This window comes from Lepeophtheirus salmonis, chromosome 11, assembly GCF_016086655.4.
Source record: "Lepeophtheirus salmonis chromosome 11, UVic_Lsal_1.4, whole genome shotgun sequence".
NCBI classification, from domain to species: Eukaryota; Metazoa; Arthropoda; class Copepoda; order Siphonostomatoida; family Caligidae; genus Lepeophtheirus; species Lepeophtheirus salmonis.
In genome coordinates, this window is record NC_052141.2 from 18,172,180 (window position 1) to 18,191,850 (window position 19,671).

The following is a 19,671-nucleotide window of genomic DNA, read 5'->3' on the forward strand; positions in this document are numbered from 1 at the left end:
GCTAAAAAAATGAGTTTTTGTTATATGTAGGTTTACAGTTTTTACACTCCCCAGTAAAAAAAAAAATAATAATAATAATAATTGATCATAAATATTGATCAAAGCAGAGTGTTGTTTGATCTTCATCGTTATATATCAAGCTAGCTAAATATAAATAAATCAACCTTTTGCATTGTATAAATTATATTGGACATCAAAAAGGTACATTTTGAATATGCCTTGTGCTTACTCGTAGATAAAACTTTAATTAACTTTTATAATTGGACTATATCGATTTTCATTTTTTTAAAACAATAAATCCTTTAGGTCCTACTTGTATAATAAACAATTATAAATGTGAATATATTCAACAAATTAGCTCCATCATTTATTGTACAATATAATAATTACGGACCCCCTTATTTTTCAATTCATTCTGAAGTTTGACAATTTTTTACATGAGGCTCAAAAGGAAGGAAATTAATCATTAAAGCGAAAAAATGTTAAGTTCCATAATATCTAATTCTAGTATAATGTACTTGGTGCGTAATTATTTATTTGTATCAAATTTGGTCCTTAAGCATTTTCTGCTTCGAAGAAATTAAAATCAAATCAATATTGCTACTGAACTTCACTTATGGTCCGTCACAACTTGAGTAAGCTAGAATGATTTGTCTCCAAAATTGAGTATGGAGAACATTTGTATTCTTCCACAAACTTTATCAATTTTTATGAATAAATTATTTTTATTAACCCTCTGTGTGTGTCGTAAATGCCACTTAAAATACCCAAAATGGATATTGACAATAATAAAAGGATAAATTTATAGATTCTATTTCAAAGGGGTCATATGTACGTGTCAATATAAGTTTTTTATATCAAATAATAGTTCTTAACAATAGCTAAAGTTATTAAGTATCTTAGCTAATCCCAATAATTTGAATAAAAAATCTAAAATGGACACAGATATGTCGATAAAATATTGGCTTGAATGAAGGTACGAGGTATGTTCATACACCAAGGTAACTTTTCAAACTTTGCAGGCAACGCGTATTTGTTATGTTGGATATTTTTATTTTTGTATGTTAGTACATTAAAAAAGAACATATATTTATTGTTTAAATCTATATTATACGTTTAGTTTGTTTGTAAGAGGCATAAGGGTTAGAAGTATATTGTGTGTTCGGTGATTTTTCACTATTGGAAAACATGGATCAAAGAATTTGCATGATTTTTTGACCAAAAATGAAATTAAGTACTTCAAAAACACTTGAAATGTTTACAATGGCATACATTGAAACTGTTCTGAGTAATAAAAAGAAATCATAAGCTATACAAAGTACTCCAGGATGGCTAGGGAAATGTCAATGACGGGCCTCGCTCTGGAAGCGCAAGTACTTTGAAGCTGTGATTAAAATTGTTTTAAAAATAGTCGAATGACTATTAGAGAAGGTGTGTAGGATATTGGCAATTCGTTTGGCTCGTGCTATGAAATCTTTTGGAATGTTTTTTGGACATGAGACGAGTGTCAGGAAAGTTTGTTTCGAAACTGCTTAATTTTGACAAAAAGAATCGTAGCATGAGTATCGCTAATGAGCTGCTGACCTACGTCAATGATAATCCTGATTTGCTCAAAAGGGTCATAACTGGTTACGAATAATGGGTATATGGTTATGATAGCGAAACCAAAGCCCAATCGTCCTACCCAGGATGCATAGCAAAAAATTCCCCAATGCCTCTCACATTAATATTTCTTTCATCTTGAATTTTGTGATTGTTTTTATGTTGAAGCACGACATATATAGATAGGACTTGAATGGGAGTGATCCTGTTACTGGATACACTAACAAGGGATGGAACAAAAAAAAATAAACAAATACATTAGTCGTCATAAGAAAAAAGGCAACGCACACTAAATAAATCATACACATTTTTTTTTTAATTTGGATATTTTGAAAGCTTTTTGAGAAATTAGATTAAGAAATTTATAGGTGCTATTGTGGGAAGATATCGGGGCCATTATAAGTCTCTTAAATCAATTAAAGTTTATAAATTATAGATACACTTCTTAGGTATCTTAACTCATCCCAGTAATACTCAGAATAAACCTATAATTGACTCAAATATCTATAAACAACATTTGGCTGAATGAAAGTATACATATGTAATAAATAAAAATAGTTCCTTTTCTTGATTTTAGTTCAATATTATTTATATAAACGGGCTACATATATGATACGTCAACATAAAAACAAGCTGGAATAATTTTTCTCAAAATAGAGTGCTGATTACATTATAATTTATCAAAGAATACTCCTTAAGTTCTATTGACAAATTATTATAATCAACCTTTTGGCTATAACGTAAATTCCACTAGAAGTTGTACATATTCATCCTCAAAATAAAAGAGTGCAAGGGTCCATAACGGGCCCAATATAAGTCTTTTAAATCAAATAAAGATTCTGAACTATAGCTAATAGTATTGAAATTCTTAAATCATGCCACAAATTTCAATAATAACCCTATAATTGAGTCAAATATCCCAATGAATCATTGGGCTGAATGTATATTTTTTTTAAAATTGGACTTTCTTTTTTTCTGGATTTTTATTCAAGATTATGTTTATGTTAACAATTCATATGTATATTAATAGTTACTTTAATGATGTAAGCAGTTTTGATGTATTCCATTGCACATTGTATAATAGAAAAATATTATTACTCTTCAACATGTTATATATCAATAATAATAATACAAATGTAATAGTTTAATATCAAAAGATAGTCTTCATTTAAAAAACTTATGTTGTGTCTTGTAGAACTAATTACTACTATTACGACAAAGAGGGTCTAAATCATCTGTGTTCATCATCTATTAATTTCAAATGATTAATATTATTCAATTTCTACTAGTGGTGTTGTTGTAAAAGTCTGATACTGGCGCGTATCGATGTTATTTTTAGTTAGTAGCATTTCTTGGAAGAATTTTAAGCCAGATGGTTTTTTTTTTTTCTATCTGTTTTTGCATTCGTTTGAATCAAGGAATTGGTCGCAAAGATTAGTGCGACTGTCTTTTTGGATTCGCAAAGAATATTATTCCTCATCTACTATCTGTAAAAGGGTAAAACTTTTAAAGATCCATATTATTCATCGTTATTGGACCGTTTCAAAACGTGAGCTGCAAGAAAAATACTCACGATCAAAAAATATTTTCCATCACGAGTATGCAGCAGCTCACACTTCAGCAGTTGTCCTCACTAAATTAATGGAAATAGAGTTACAACTCTAGATTCCCATAGCACTAGAAATCTACTGCACCTACCTTTTTCTGTCATCCATCACCATATCATGGATTTTATCAATGATTTCTGGAGTAGTACCCTCAATAGGGCGTCCAGAGCTTTCTGTATCACAGTTGCCCATATGACCACTCTGTTAATTTTGAAACCACTTATAAACTGTTTTAATCCAAGGAGCAGAGTCCTCATAATATTTATCAAGCTTCGTTTTAGTATCCTGAGGCGTTTGGGCCTTCATAAGGTAATGTTTAATCAAGAAACGAAATCCTTTTTTGTACATTTTTTGAAAATCCCTCCACTTCCTCGATTCAAATGAATGCCAGATAGAAAGAAATAGACCAATCCGGCTCAAAGTTGGTGTGTGTTCTTTCAAGAAATGCTACCAACTAACTAACAGAGCCTCGATACGTGCAAGTAATGTCATCTTTCGGACTTTTCACATGAAAATATTACTATCTACGGGTGTGTTAAAAAAGAAACCGAAAATTAATGTGGTCAACCTGAAAATTCATAGAAAGTCTTACAGGAAAGTAGTTTAGGTGTAATGGTGTTTCATTAAATTTTGCTGCGAGTGCAACTTGGTGTACATGACCAGTGAGTTTTTGAGGGAATATTACAAATCGGCAATAACGATTGGCTTCTATTGTCATCGCAAATCATATAAATTTCACTTTAAAATCGATTACTTAATCACTAAATTGTTATTTATATTTTTATGCAGTAAGAAGTAACAACTCTTGCATACGTAGTGATCTAGATAAATTCCACGAAGTGCTGGAGAGGTTTGACATGAATGGAACACTTATCATGAATGAAAAACGATACATCTAATCCAGAACGTTTTAGATAGGGAGTTTTCTTCATAATAATGACGGGCCCTTTCATACAGCAAAAACCTTTGGCCCCATCAGACATTATCTGGTCATTTGATCAAACTTGAAAATATTTATAGAATAATTAATCAGTTATGTACCTTGTTTTTTTATTTTTTTCAATAATAATGATGTAAGTACAACTTTCTGAATAATTGACATATTTTATTAACCATTCAATCGTGTATTTATATTATAGTTTTTAATTTGTATTTATAATTTATACTGGTAAAAAAATCGCTTAATATGGGCACCCTGATAATTTGAAGAATGTTTAGGGAGAAGAACAAGACGTTTTGTATTTTATCAGCTGCAAGCATCTGTGACATGAAGGAAATAAACACAAACCCCGCTCCCTATCTAGCAATGATATATGCGGGAATGAAGAATATTGATGTATCTAATGGGAATCTTAGAATTACTTAATAATCAATGAATTTCTTCTCTTTAGGCATGAATATGTACAACATAAAAGTTAATCGTTTAAAAATTATATTTTTCTACATATCATGAATTTTCATTCATATTAATAAGGATCCATGCCACTCAAAATATATCACTCATAGCTAGAGTTGACATGTTTGTAATGAAAAAAAGAATGCAAGGAGAAGGGGGGAGTGAGACATATGGTACTACTGAATTAGGATTATTGTTAATATCAGCTTTAAGATTTTCTACATTATTTGTTGTTAGCTCCTTTTAGTTGTTCATGGCGGTCCTTAGCAGATTGGCAATGTGAGCACTTTATACTTGTCAAATCATCGTCATTTCTCCCAATGGCAACACTGTGTGGTGCTGAAGAGTGGAATTTATAGTCGCAGATGAAACACTTTTGTTGTCCAGTTACAAGCTGCTGACAGAATATACATTTATTGTCAACATCTGTCATTCTCTCTATGCCCCCCACTTCGGGCCTTTGCTTGTCTTCATTTCTACATATCTCCAATAGCTGTTTTTCTGTGGTTATATCACACTCCTTTAATAAATGCAATCCCTCAAGTCCAACCTGTATTGGATGGCCATATATTGCTTTGTATGGAGCTACCGGAGTAGAAGCGGGAATTCTTTGCATATTACACGAACCTCAATCCGTCAGCCCACTTATTTGTCATATTGTCACGCTGCCACATCATAACAATGTCCTGGATATCACGATTGGCTCTCTCAACGAATCCATGAGATGTGAGTGACGGGGCTTTCCATGCACAAGTTTGCAGTCTGGCCACATCATACCCAGTTCTATAATTATTCTATTAGCAAACTCCCTACCATTGTCACTTATTAATATCTGCGGTGCTCCCTTGTCACTAAAGATGTGAAGTAAATTATGAGCAACCTCCTCATCAGTTTTTGTCTTCAAGGGACGCAGGCAGACAAATTTAGAGAGGTGAATTGTTTAAAAATCCAATTTTCCAAAATTATTTTAACTGACAATGTAATTAAAAGTAAATTGACCACCACTCTATTGGAAATTTTATAGATTGCAGGCTCTAAGGGGCATTTTGCAAAATGCCCGATTTTCCACATTGCCCGTAACATATATATTTAGAAACTCAGAAATAGAGCAAAATTCAGCTCCCGGAACATCACTAAATTAAATATTGAGAGAATGAAAATAAACTAATTAGTAAACAACAGAACTGCCTTAACAATTGAGTCGAGTCTACAGCAGCACCTTACTCTAAGGAAATAAATGGTGTCGCCTTAAACTAGTTTGCCTCGGGACATTTTGCCTTTAACTATTTCGCCTTAGAACATTTCTCTTTGAAGCCATTTTGCCTTGAGGATATTTTGACTTAATAAACGAGTACATATATAAATATATGAGGTGCATACGTCATTATTTTTATGTTTGGTTGAAATAGATGTCTCCTTTGAATTTATAAATCAAAATAAGTATGTAATATTTATTAGACTAAAACGTATTAAATGGTTGTTTTCGGTTGAAATAATGATGGAATTTTGCTCTTGCCTCATATTATGCTTGTTTGTCAATGAGTCATTTGTAGTATAAATAATCCCTCATGTCAAATGATAATTACTTACTTTCGGAGAAGTGATTAGTAATTCTTCTACTCGAATCGTTACCGCGTTTTTTTATTTTTTTATTATTATACTAATTTTATTACTGCCTTTGTCTCTGGTTTGAATTCATTAGATAGTGAGATTTTGTTGGGGGTATGGATTGAAATTTTGGGGGATAACTATATCATTTTCCAAAAAAAATCAAAACATTCCAGGTTTTTTTTTTTTAAAGAAATACATATAACATATCAAAGGCAAAATGTCCAAATGCGGAATGGTTTAACGAAGAAGAAGGACACTACTAAAAATTTAGATAGCAACAGCTGCAAATTGTAAGGTGTCCTTTACTAAGTTCTCATTCCTTTGAGTGTTAAAGAAGATTCTTTGGTGGAGGAAACAAAAATGGAGAGTATGGCTCAGTTCCCGGATGAGGGTCTAGGTATTGCCTTAAAAAAGGAGAGTACCAATTCCTGGATGAACCTGAGGCCAAAATAACGTTCCATCAATATCCGAAAGATTCAGATAGACTTCAAGTGTGGGAAAGGGTTATTCCAAGAGATTAAACAAATTTCTCCCAATCATTTAATACAATTTTCTCGATCAAGATTCCTTGACAGAATGGAAAGATGGTATTAGTTTCCGAATGAAGAAGCGAAAAGGGGTCAAAATTGACGTCATTCCTTGTTGGTTCCAAAACTATAATTCTTATTTATCAAGACGTCAACCAGAGCAACTACTCAAGCACGTTTCCAAGAGGAGAATTGGTAATATTTTATATGTTTTTGTTTGTGTGTGTGTGTTTCTCAAAATTCATATTCCCCATTGAGGTTTCCAATTTTAGATAGATATTATTTATTTATATATATAGATTAATAGTATTACACTTATTCTTCTAGTCGAATAGAAAATATGGGCCAACAGTTTCTTGAAGCGGATAACGTTACTTCCATGGAAGAAATTAAGGCTCAATATATCTCTCTTTGGATAATTGTCTTGCCAATATATCAATCGCAGATATTGAAAATGGACTCCTATTTGCTAAATTTTATTTTAATTCTGTTCATGGAAGAACAGTTATAAAGTATCAATTAGAAATATTTCACGACATGATATTCATCATGGCCAATGGAAATTTTCGACTACCTCTCAGTAAAGTGATATATAATGAGCAAGAAATCGACTATCAATCCATGTCTCAAGTACTAAATATCTTTGCTTTTCAGAACAGCTACATAGTTGAGAAGGAAAAGAACATGGACTAGTTTGCTCCTTTCAAAGTCATTTTAGATACACTCCAAAGTGAGGTAGAATGTATTCACAAGGGCGAAATTTTCAATGTGAAATTCTATTTTTTCTGTGAAAAATTAAGCCTTGCAATGAAAGAGAATGAAGCTTCGATATTCGGTAGAAATATGTTTAATTTGGAAACAAACTACCACAACTCTTTACAAACAACTTCAAATGCAAAGAATTGTTATAATGGCACATGTGTTCAATTTGATGAGATTTTCTGGAGTGGTAACCTTCAACACTGGCATTCATGATGCCACCATTAAATACCTGAAAAGTAGAAGTGAAAAATTTGAATCCAATACAGAAAAATGTAATTGACGAAATTCAAAGGACAAAGCAAGTGGACTACAGTTATGGTAAACTATATGGCTTGAATGAAGATTTTGTGGCCTCAAAAACTATCGGAACATTTATGATTAAAAGTTTGTGTGGGAAATATGAGAACGTCTTGAGCTTAAATCCTATGACTAAACTCAACTCCAAAATATTAAAACAATTTATGATCTTGTGCTACAAGCTGTACATAAAGCTGGATTCCCAGTAATTTCCACAACGACAGTGCAAACTGCAAATGTGTATTTTGAAAAATTAGTTTAGAGTTCAACATTAACATATACATTCACTCTTCAGAAGGAGAATCTTGGAAAAAATTTCCTATTTTCAATTTAACCCGTAATTTTAAGAATTTATACAATAATTTTTTGTCAATAAAAGAATTTCGGAATGTCCTAAATTCCGTGGAACTGCAATTGGATCTCCAAAGTTTGAACATCTTGAGTCTCTATAGAACCTTGAAGTCAATTAAATATGCTCACAAATTGACTGATAAAGTGATCCATCCAAGTCCAATCGAAAAAATTATAATATCAAGTTAGCTGATTCACTGCTTCATCACAGCACTATTGATGCCCTGGAGATGTACTCAAAAATCCATCCCCATTTTCTTGAAAAATCCCTTTTTTAAAAGCTGATTTGTAATTATTGGAACTTATTCAATATGAATAAATTTAAAATTAAATGTTCAACCCGTCAGTGACTCTAGGAAAAGGGATAACCTTCAAAATCCCATAAAAAGTATGGACAATTAACAAATCAAATTATTGGAAGATTTGGAGGATAAAATAAATAGATGGGAGGTGAGTAAAAAAACAGAACTTTCGAGGGAAACTTTCATTCACTTATATAGAGCTTACTCAGGAACATCTTCAAATCCATGGTTTTCAATTTGTCCTTTTATTCAAAGTGAATTCATAGAAGCAAGATTTAGAAGATATAAACAGATGTCTTGTGCAAATTACTTTTTTTCTATGAAGAGCTGCTAAAAAGAGGGACAAAAATATTTGAGTGAAGTCACTTATATAAATTCTCTAAAATGAAAATAAGTGAAATTAAGGAAGTGTTGGTTAAAGAAAATCTAACCCATAATAAGATAAATTTTGTAAAGCTTCTGTTAATGTTACATACGCATAGTTTAATGAAATGTGATTATTGTGATGAACTTCGTACATATTGATTATTTTTATAAGCTCAAATAGTCAAAACCTCAAAAAATCTGTGCCATGCAACAGTTGTTAATCCAAATCAACTGTGATTTTTTGGATAATATTAAATTTATATGTAAAATTCGCAACAATAATTTAGACTGTTATATTTCCAAAATTTCGGCCACTATCTTTAATATTTTTATGAAAATGAATATAATAGCCTAATTCATACACTAAAAAAAACAAAACCATATGCCTTAAACAAAAATAATAACAAAATTAAATTATAATAATAATAATTATTATAGAATTATTTAAATGATTCGGAGAAAATTTTTAAATAAAGTATAATATGATCTACTACTTTTTTTTAATAGTTATTTTATGTAAATAATACAGCTCTACCACATATGATTTAGGCCCAAACAGGGAAAAATAACGCTTGTTCCATATAAATGATAGCGTATTCCTTGGGCAAACGTAACTTGCAACATTATGTATATGGACGTCAAAGAAGATTCTCAGGTCAGATGGAGTAATTCTAATATTATAATGCTTATTTTTACTCAATGATGAAAATCGAGTGTTAAAAATAAAAGAAAACCAAAAATCGACATGGTAACCCTGACAATTTGAAGAATATTTTGGAGGAGAGAAATAATAATGAACATGGCGTTTCATTAGATCAACTGCTATCAGAGAGAGGAAGGAGAAAAGGATTTAAACAAGGACATTTGCTAGAATTACACCAATGTCGAACCCAAATTTTACTCTTAGTCTAATAAGGACTTACAATTAATTATATCTCCACAACAAATCCTCATGGTATTTTATGAGCAATCCCCAACATTCAAGCAGGTTTTGAATATAATTGAATTTATTTAAGAAAGGACTACTCAGAAATTAAATAATAATGAAAAACTGCGTAGGAAAATAAAATTCGTTCTTTATACTACCAATATCAAATTCACGGGCATGCTAAAAAACATAGCGGATTTACATCATTGCATATACTTAATCAGTACAGTTGCATTAAAGGAGCATTTACAAAAACAAAAATCAAGAACATTGATTTACTATGTAGACAATAAGAGTCACCCTAATGCTTATGAATGCGGTTTGTTTGACATTCCAACAACGCATAGGTATTTGATAGCAATGCATAAACGATGACGATTATAACGAAAAAAATAATAATAATTAATGAATTTGGAGGTTAGAGGCCAAATTCCTCTTTGTGTGTATGCATGCATGCGTGCGTGAGGCGGCGTGTGTGACATCTCCTCCCTTGATGCTATCAATATTATTGTTCTATGTACAACATACATTAATGCATGAGAATATTATTAAGTTTGCAATCTCTAACGAGATTGCAAGGAAAGGGCTTTTGCATCATTTCTTAAATGCATGTAACTATACATTTTATATTTAAAATGACGCATTTTAAGGCTTATTTTGCACCTAAAAGAGTTGTATTATCATATGAGGACATAAACAAACTAAAAATAAGTAGGTTGTCCGCTAGGGGGTGTGAAAGTATGTAGTTTAAAGGGACGACATCAATCATTTAAAAATACGTCGTAATTTTTATTATATCAAGCAATCTCTTTTACATGAGTTATTAGCATGATGCAGACATTTTAACAAGGGTTTTATAATTTTTTAGCATTAGCTTTTAAATTATATTAACATACATTATCCCTATCTGTAACACTCTGGCTTAAGACAGCTTTGAACCTTTAAAATAGCAAAAAAAAAAAAAATGTATTACTCTGGCTCAGAGCCTAATGGCCTCTCTTAATTTCTTCATTGTAATGATATAACGTTCGCGCACGTAATTCCTCTATAAGCCAACTCTTTGAAGTGAACGACATGAGCCAGCTCCCCACCAATCAGGAGCTAGCTCAGCTGTAGACCCTCCAAAATGTATTAATTCTTGATTTTTATCAAAGAAAAATCGTCAGGATGACAAAAATTTGAAGCAAAAGAGGAAAATTTGGGTAAATTATGCGGCATAGGATTTTCCCCCCCATATATAATCATGCGGCAGGGGTTTCCAAAGGGTAATGCATATATATATTTATTTTGGGGGGAGGGGGAGGGAGTATTGGTTTTTGGAATTATTTCGAAAAAAAAAATAGAAAATTTCAAAAATTAAATTTTATGGAATATTAAATTAAAAATAAATAAATCAAATATTAAGTTTCTTAGAAATTTGGGACAAGGGGGCTACAAACCCTCCGCCCATCCCTTCGGACGCTCCTATAATTGTAATATACCAATTGAAGCCACAAAAAAAAATCTGAAGAGCCGTTGGGGCGGCTCTTTTTAGTGAGCCGAGCCGAAAAAGCCGGTTCTCTATCAAGGGCGGAATTCCGATCACACCTTGGGTATTTAATTATTCATTTAATATTCTGAATGGTCACATTCAAAAGCAATAAAACATTCTCATCAAAGTAAGTTATCAGTAACTACTAGCCTTAATAAAGTCGCGCCCGCATTCCCATTCTCTAATACTCGGAATAGTACCATTACATACGTGTGATGATAATGGACTTAAAAGCAAATAAAGATTTCAATGACGAGCAATAGAAAAATCACACCGTATTTAGTTGCATTCTGTCGATGGTTTTTTTATGAATAAGTATTCTGAACGTTGATTGGTTGAATTAGTTAGGTAGAATTGGCCAATGATCTTGGGCCTTTTCAATAAGATGTCTCGAGATTTAATAAAGGTAACGACGACGTGAGTACAATAAAATAAATAAATGATTTATGATTATATATGACGTCATTTGAGTGAGACGTCATTACTTACTCCTTATATATACAACTATTTGACCCCTATTAGGGGTTTGTCACGGTGTTACCTCACTATCAGAATAATATACATTGTATTTGTTTGTTGGCTGTGGATGTTTCTGCTTCTTTTCAACATATCAGTGGTCTGAGCTTTGATTGCCTGAGTTAAAATGAGTTCTTGTTAAGATGTGAACAATTATTGACTAATAGTTCCATACTTGTGAAGAATTCGCTATCTACAAGTCAAATAAAACAAAGTGGGCCCTATAATATCGAACAAAACTGTCTGAAGAAGATTTATACTATTTTGATTCTTACGATATTTGTGGTGAGTCAACATAAAAACAACTTCCGACACAAGATAAGGAGAAAAAGTCGGTTCAGGATTTAAAAACAATTAAATTTATTTTTGAGATCGTTATCTGGATCTAAATGTCGGTCCAAAACGATCTAGAAAAAAAATCCCTTAAGAACGAACCGAATAAAATATTTGGGCTAGTAAGGGCTCTCATGTCTCAATATAATGCATTTATCCAATAATAAATGCATTAATGCACTAATGTGCTTTTGACAGATAAATAAAATAAATCTACGTCAAAAGATGTAAGAAGAAAAATGGAAAATATAATCACGTTCATTGAGAAAATGAAAACGTAAACATCACCTTCTTCATTATTTTCTACAAATTAATTATGCCTCTCTATGTATTTATGTAGGCACACCTTAATGAAAAAAGTTTAAATAAATCATTCTCGGAATTAAAATTTAAATACAAATAATTACATTTTCCACGACTAAAAAAAGTATTAAATCCTTATCGACAAAAAAGTCATTAATCTTAAAATAATCACGAAAAAAAAAAAATAATAATCTTTCAACTTTTCTCTTAATCAATATACATATGATATATATATATATAAATGTCTTTCTATTTTGTCAAAAAGCTTTTTATGATAAATAAATCTTACTCAACTTCTATTTATAATTAAAAAACTTATTTTATACAGAGTCACGGGAGTGTGGGAGTATTAAGAGTTGAAAAAATGGAATGTCAGTGGATAATATTGGACTATTTTTGTAGTGACTGTGGGGCCTTTTCTATTAAAATGACTTTTTATGTAGGAAAAGTGACGCAAAAAGGTAAAAAAAAAATTATTTTCCCAAATTATTTACTAGAAAAGGCCTTTTATTACTGTTGGTAAAAATATATGGGATCATATCTTATTGAAAAAAAGAAAGTAGAGTTGGGAAAAATGAAATGTCATTCGGAGGAGAATTTGAAAAATAAATGCACACGCCCGGATTAGTCCTTATTTATTGGTCTCGTCTTAGAACCGGTCATGACGACTGTGGGTCCTTGGAGCTTTTCCTAAAAATGTTTATAGTATATTAAGCTTAAATAAGAAAAATGCGATATGTATTAAAAGCATTGTACAACTTTCAATATAAATTATTAAGAGCATTTCTCATGAGTTTAGCTCGAATCGAGAGAGCTGCTCAATTTCAAATTATGACTTCCAGGAAAATGTGAATGTTTTGCTAAATATAAGATCTACTTATAAAACTTATTTTGGAAATGTTTTGTGATCCTTGATGCTACTCAGATCATTTTCATTTATTTACTACATTTTTATTTCATTTTGAAATTCCCTGGTTAAAAATTTAACCTCTCGTCAGTACCGATAGTAATAGCATAGCAATTTACAGGAAGATATTTGAGGTGATACTGACACATGCAGGCAATCCCAGCTAGTAGCTCTTGACAAGTCAGTATAAATTCGTACATCATACAATAGTGATCATAATATATTTCTGTCAATCTTAAGATAATGTCACTACAAAGGAAAAAGTCGAATTTCTTTAGAAATCTCTTGTCGGATTTATTTCAGCTATCACTTAACATAGTGATCATTGAAAAAACAACAACAACTGAATCACCTTCATCAGGACCATGGACTTTACTAGCTTTTATCATTTAGGGGGAGGCTTAGTCCAAAAAATTATCAACACCGTTCTATAATTAATTACCTAATTGGGTTATAAATTATATCTTAAAATTTGGTTCATGTAATCACAGAATAAATTCAACTTAATATGTCTATATAATTTTTCATGTTTAAATCAAATGTTATATGTATAACAAATATGTCTCAAAATCATGGTATTAATCTATTCTTACATCTAAATGCTACTATCACTGCCGATAGGTTGATTAATTATCCTATCGAGGTCCCAGGGATCTTTTGAGTTTTATTTATTTATATAATCCTCATATTTGAATCCTAATTAGGTAAACCTTATCCTCGAATTTTTCTGACTGCCCTGTCATTTGATCTTAACGCCCTGTATACTTAGATTTTTAAAACTAAGTTCATTACTTTATTTTTTCTTATGCCATAATGAAGTTTTTCAGAATATACTTGTGAATTCATTACATACTGATTAAGAGAACTACGATACCATACACTGGAGTCCCGGAGATAACTTCAAGGAACGTTTGAGCTCTAAAAGGAATGGGAGTGCGTTTTTTTATAACTCTGGGACTTTTGATCTTTTCTCTTATAAACCCTTTCCTCCTTCCAGCTGTTGTACATTGAGTTCTTTGGATATCTGAGCATCTTGTTTGTGTACGGCGGGTAGTTTCCAGCACAAGCCAATTCGATGGTGGTGTTCCTCCGGATCTACTTCATCGTAAATACTTGTGACGAGTTTAAAGTCCCGCAATTAACATTAAGTTAAGACTCAACCTCAAATTTAAAATTGAATTAATCAAGATAAATACTTCCTTTCTGGTTCAGGATGTAGTTAAAGATGGTCCAAATTTACTTAAACGACCAGACCACACACAACCTCGTGAAAATTTTAACGGTCATAATTTGATTCCCAAAACTCGCATGAAGTAATGAATATTTCTCAAACATTAAGATTAACTATAAAAATTTATCATTTTCCTTGTAAGAATTACAAAATTGATATTGCAGACCAAACTCATATTATTAAATTTATTTCAAAATTAGTATTTATTTTTTCTCAATATCTTATACTTATACAAGTATTTTAATTGAAAAAACGATTCCAGAATGGATGAAATAGTAAAAAAATAGTCCACAATTTAAATAGGGAGTGAACAGTCATTCATGAGTTGGATCAAGCACGACTACTATATTGTTTTGTTTTTTTAGCCTGGGAGTACTTTATACCTGAGAAAGTAACGAAAGAAGAATCACACGCTACACACATTGCAAAGTGTATATTTAAATGATTAAGGGAGAGGGGTTTTGAAAAAACAGTCATGGCCATCGGAGGGGACTCAGCAAATATGAACACCGGTGTAAATACTGGAGTTATGCGAAAACTTGAAATGAAGTTTGAGAGAAAACTGGTCTGGTTGGTGTGTAGTCTGCATACTATTGAGTTTCTATTACGCCGTCTAATTCTTGAGCCTGATGTCCCAACTCTATCAGATAATATATATTCTGGAACAATAGGAAAGCTCCAAGTGTGGACTGAAGGGGAAAAATCTAAAAAAACGGGATTCATAGTTGAGTTTATAATTCCATTTTATTACTTATCTTGGTTCAATACCAAGGTGAAGTACTGTTTGATGGAATTGCCAAGGTAAGTCATATTTCAACTTAATAGTCTCAAGTCCAGAAAAAATAGTTGCACGAACTCGGGATACCAACAGTCAAAAGTTCTTCTTGGTATGCTCAGAGTTAAATTATCTTACAAGCTCTGGTTTGCTCTGATGACCAGAAGGAGATAATCATAGGGTTAAAACGAATCCTGGCTATCAGGGGAGAGAGTGTACTAAACAGACAAGCGGTTGGTCTATCTGTCAGCATCATAAAAACACCTACTATAAAAAGTGGGGCTTCTAGCATCATTGATCTGATCACCTGGTAAGAAGGAGTGTCTGAGCCACCTTTTAACTCCTCTTTAACAACATTCCAACTTGAAGAACTCTATCCAAATACCAATGAAAGTGTTGTAATGACCATGTCATACACAAAGTTGTAAGAGGGTTTTTAAAATAGTCACAGTAGCTTTTTCAGAGTATTTCTCACAAGAAAAAAGAGAGATGGATCAGTTAGGAATCAGGAGGCTAGCAGGAGAGAGATGTCAAAAAATGACTCAAAGCAAGACCTCTATAATCTTCTAAAATTAAATAAATTATAAGAAAGATATACTGAAAGAAAAAGTTGCAACTCTTTAATTTATTAAAATGTAATTTAAATATTTTCATAATCTAATGAAACAAATTTTTTGTTAATAAATCATTCTGGATTGTTATATTGATTTTCTCCTATTATATATTTAGAATAAACAAGCTAATAAAATATAGCATCATAAGGTTAATAAATAAAAGTACATGATTCTAAGTATTCTCCAAACAAAACAATATTGAAATAACTGCTTATTTATCTATTTTAACTAGGTTAGAATGATTCAATAATTAAAATTTATTTATATTTGAACTGTTCACATCAAGGACAATACATATGGATTCTTTTTATATGAATATTTATAAATTACATTAGTAAAACCATCACTGGAGAATAAAGAAAAATACGCATTTTCTCTAATTTTCGAAGTGAAATTGCACTGAAAATTTCGAAAAAATGAAAAGTACCTTAGGTATGGAATAATATTCAAAGCTTCTGACGGAAAAAAGTGTCACTACAACAACTCCTTTCTAAAAATATTGATCATGTGGTCTTTGCTTCTTTACTGGGTTTATAGCTATAAACCGTCGGCCATTTGTAAGGCAACAGAAAATAGCCGTTTTGTGGATTAACTATTTTTGTGCTGATTTTCGGAACTTATGTTTACTGGGGTTTTTTTTCAGTTTACTTGTTTATTTTGAATTCAATGCTATATACCAATGATTCACTATAAGAACAGTATTTACGTAGTTGTAAAATATAGCTAATATTAGGTACTGCCCTAAAAGAATTATAGCTTATATGTTCAATCTTCAACGATTTTTCACAAAAAAAGAAGAAGAAGAAATAACTGATTTAATCTTATTCAGTTCCCTCCAAAAATTGTACCTGATAGTTTTGCGAATAATATACTTTGCAAAATGTCAAATAGCAAATCAAGGTAGTTAAGATCAAGTGTCTACTGGAGTGATTCATTTACCTCTGTTTATAGTTATAGATTGTTTAAACTCGGTCTATAACAGAATACTTTATTATGTTATATCTTTGTTTATTTTTTGGAACGATATTTCGGTCCAGATTGTGATCTCAGTCCATAGGGCAAAATTTAATAGTTTTCAAATCGTGGGCCGATTTTTTCGGCCTCAATATGTAGACCCATTTTTTGAGTCTTGGTCCTTGTACCGATGCAAGTAGCTATTGGACTGAGCCCTTTTAGTAGAAGCTACAAAATATAGCCGTCAATCAACAAAACTCTTATAACTTTTAAAATTTGATATCTTGAATTCACTATTTAATAATGTGTAAAAACAAACCCACATCCCCAATAGATTGATAATTATTATAGTAATTTCAAAGAATTGCTCTTATTATAATAACAAACGTGTAAATAAGACCTCAAACATAAACTATCTCACCTTTAACCAATTGAAATAAAATCATCTTAAAAATTAACATGATGTTTCTTAAAATAATCAATCTAACTAAGATTATAATTCAATTGAATTATCTACGCCCTTCTATTTAACTGAAGGAATGGATATACACTGAAGATTAATTTTGGAGTCAGACAACCAAATGGATATAGACTCTCCCTTAATCATTAAAACAATGTCTTTAAATCAAATAGAGTAGAAATCGATATTGCTTCTAACTCTAACACTTGCCTTAAAATTGTCACTTTGAAACTAATAATTCAATGCAGTTATCTCAATTTATTAGTTGTATAATATGATTTATGCAATACTTTTAACTTCATAAAAAGTTAATGTGTCGATTTTCCGTAGGCAAAAACCATTTTTTTGAACAGACAGTTTGCCAAACTAACACTAAGTGTAAATATTTTTTATGATAATTCATGCAGTAATGATGATTTTTTTTCATCTTACTAAAGATAAAACATTTCAGTATTCGCCATAAATTGCAATAATTAATTGTTCATTAATTAATAATAACTAACTAATTCATTTAATTATGAAGAATCTTCAAAAGTTGTAACAAAAATCATGACAATCAACTGACTCAAAATAAATATAATATACAGTGTATTTTGTTGTCCACTTTTGATGTTTGGATTTCTTGGTCGAATACTTTTCGGATTGCTATAAAGCAATTTAGTAAATAGACTAGTTATCCCTTGTGTAGTGTCAGTTTCACGTCTGGTGACAAACGCATCTTGAGAGTTATAAAGTCAGAGATAATCATTAATTAATGAACACTTAATCATTGGAATTCGTGGCAAGTTGTTAATTTTTTTTTAAATAATTGTGTGCAGGCTATCTGTGCTGTGAAAATGATTATTTTTTCAAACACAATTTTCTCTCCAACCAGATATCAAATTTAAATAAATAAAAAAGATTGTTAAAAGGTTGATGGATTTTGATTCATTTTATTTAATAAAATCACCACCTCCCGCCTCAATTACAGTCTCTATACGATATTCAACGTGCAAGTAGGCCTTCGCCACGACTTGGTCCATCGGCAAATTCTGAGATTTCTTCCTGATCCGAGTGATCAATTCGTCTTTGGTGTTGAAGGGGGTTTGGTTGGCTTTTCGTTCGATTGCATCCCACAAAAAAATCCATTGGATTCAGATCCATCAATCTTGGAGGTCAAAAGGTGAGATCAATTTGTCAAATTTGTCTGGGAGCCATTTGAGACTTTTTTTTTCGAGGTGTGGCAGAAAGCTGAGTTCTTCTACCACATGTAAGGACTCCCATTGGCAACCATATCGATACAGGCTTCATTTAGGTCTCTATAACGTCCAGGTAGGCATGATTGTTGACCACGAGGCCTTGGGGGAACACATGAGGTGGCATGGTGTGATCTTCAGAGCTAACCGCCCCAAACACAATGATGAAGGCTGGAACTTTGTGTGCATGACGACGGGCACATTCTTGGGCCAGAAGGGGAACCCCCTGTTGTTCTAGTTGTTGACCTTCTGGTCCTGGAAAAAGTTCGAGGAATTGTTATATTATCGTTCCCAAATATTTTGGACAACAAATTTATCAATTGATTCTATTTTTTTTTTTCGAACTGGTGCAAGTGTGAATAAGTATAAAACAAAAAAATCCCCCCTAAAATGCCTGTATTTGACAAAGAGAGTGCACCAAAGTGGTGGCATTGATAGCTTGCACCCCCTCTATGTATTATTTTTTTCTGGAAAAGTGTATACTGTATATTCGTCAAAGAGTCATTTGGCAATGTTTTTGTTCTGGAATGTAGTCATTCGGGAAACTGTTCTTTCAGCAAAATGGCATTAAGTAAAAACCCCAATTTTGAGAATTTTTAAACATACATGAGATCATCAGCAATTCATCTATAGAATCGACCGAGACATAATTTTAAATGAGACGATCCAGAACGAACTTTTATGAAAGAACCGAATTAGTTCTTCCACTAAAAATCATAAAGGTCTTAGACCGGTTTTGGATTTTCAGACCGAAGCCTAACACTAGTATACAAATACTGATGAATGCTCATAAAAATATACTCATATTCAAAAACAACACTTCAACTCGTGCACTGCACCCTTAAACCTAAAAAAAATGAATATTTATTATACCTCAATACATACTTTTTGAAATTTCTGATGAAAATTAAGAGAGTCATTGTGTGTTTATGGAAAAATTCAATTTATTTTCTGTTAATATTTCATTATAATGATATTTATGAAAATAAATATTTACCCTCTTGTATTGTTATTAATAATACCATGATTGCAAATAACAAAAACACATTAACGGAGGTGCAAA

General features: G+C 31.6%; 1 protein-coding gene across 2 annotated transcripts in view; it reads right to left on the minus strand.

Annotated features, from left to right (window-relative positions):
* Window positions 1-19,671, minus strand: part of Hydr1 (phospholipase Hydr1) — a 181,409-nt gene that overhangs the window by 95,922 nt on the left and 65,816 nt on the right. The window lies entirely within an intron of this gene.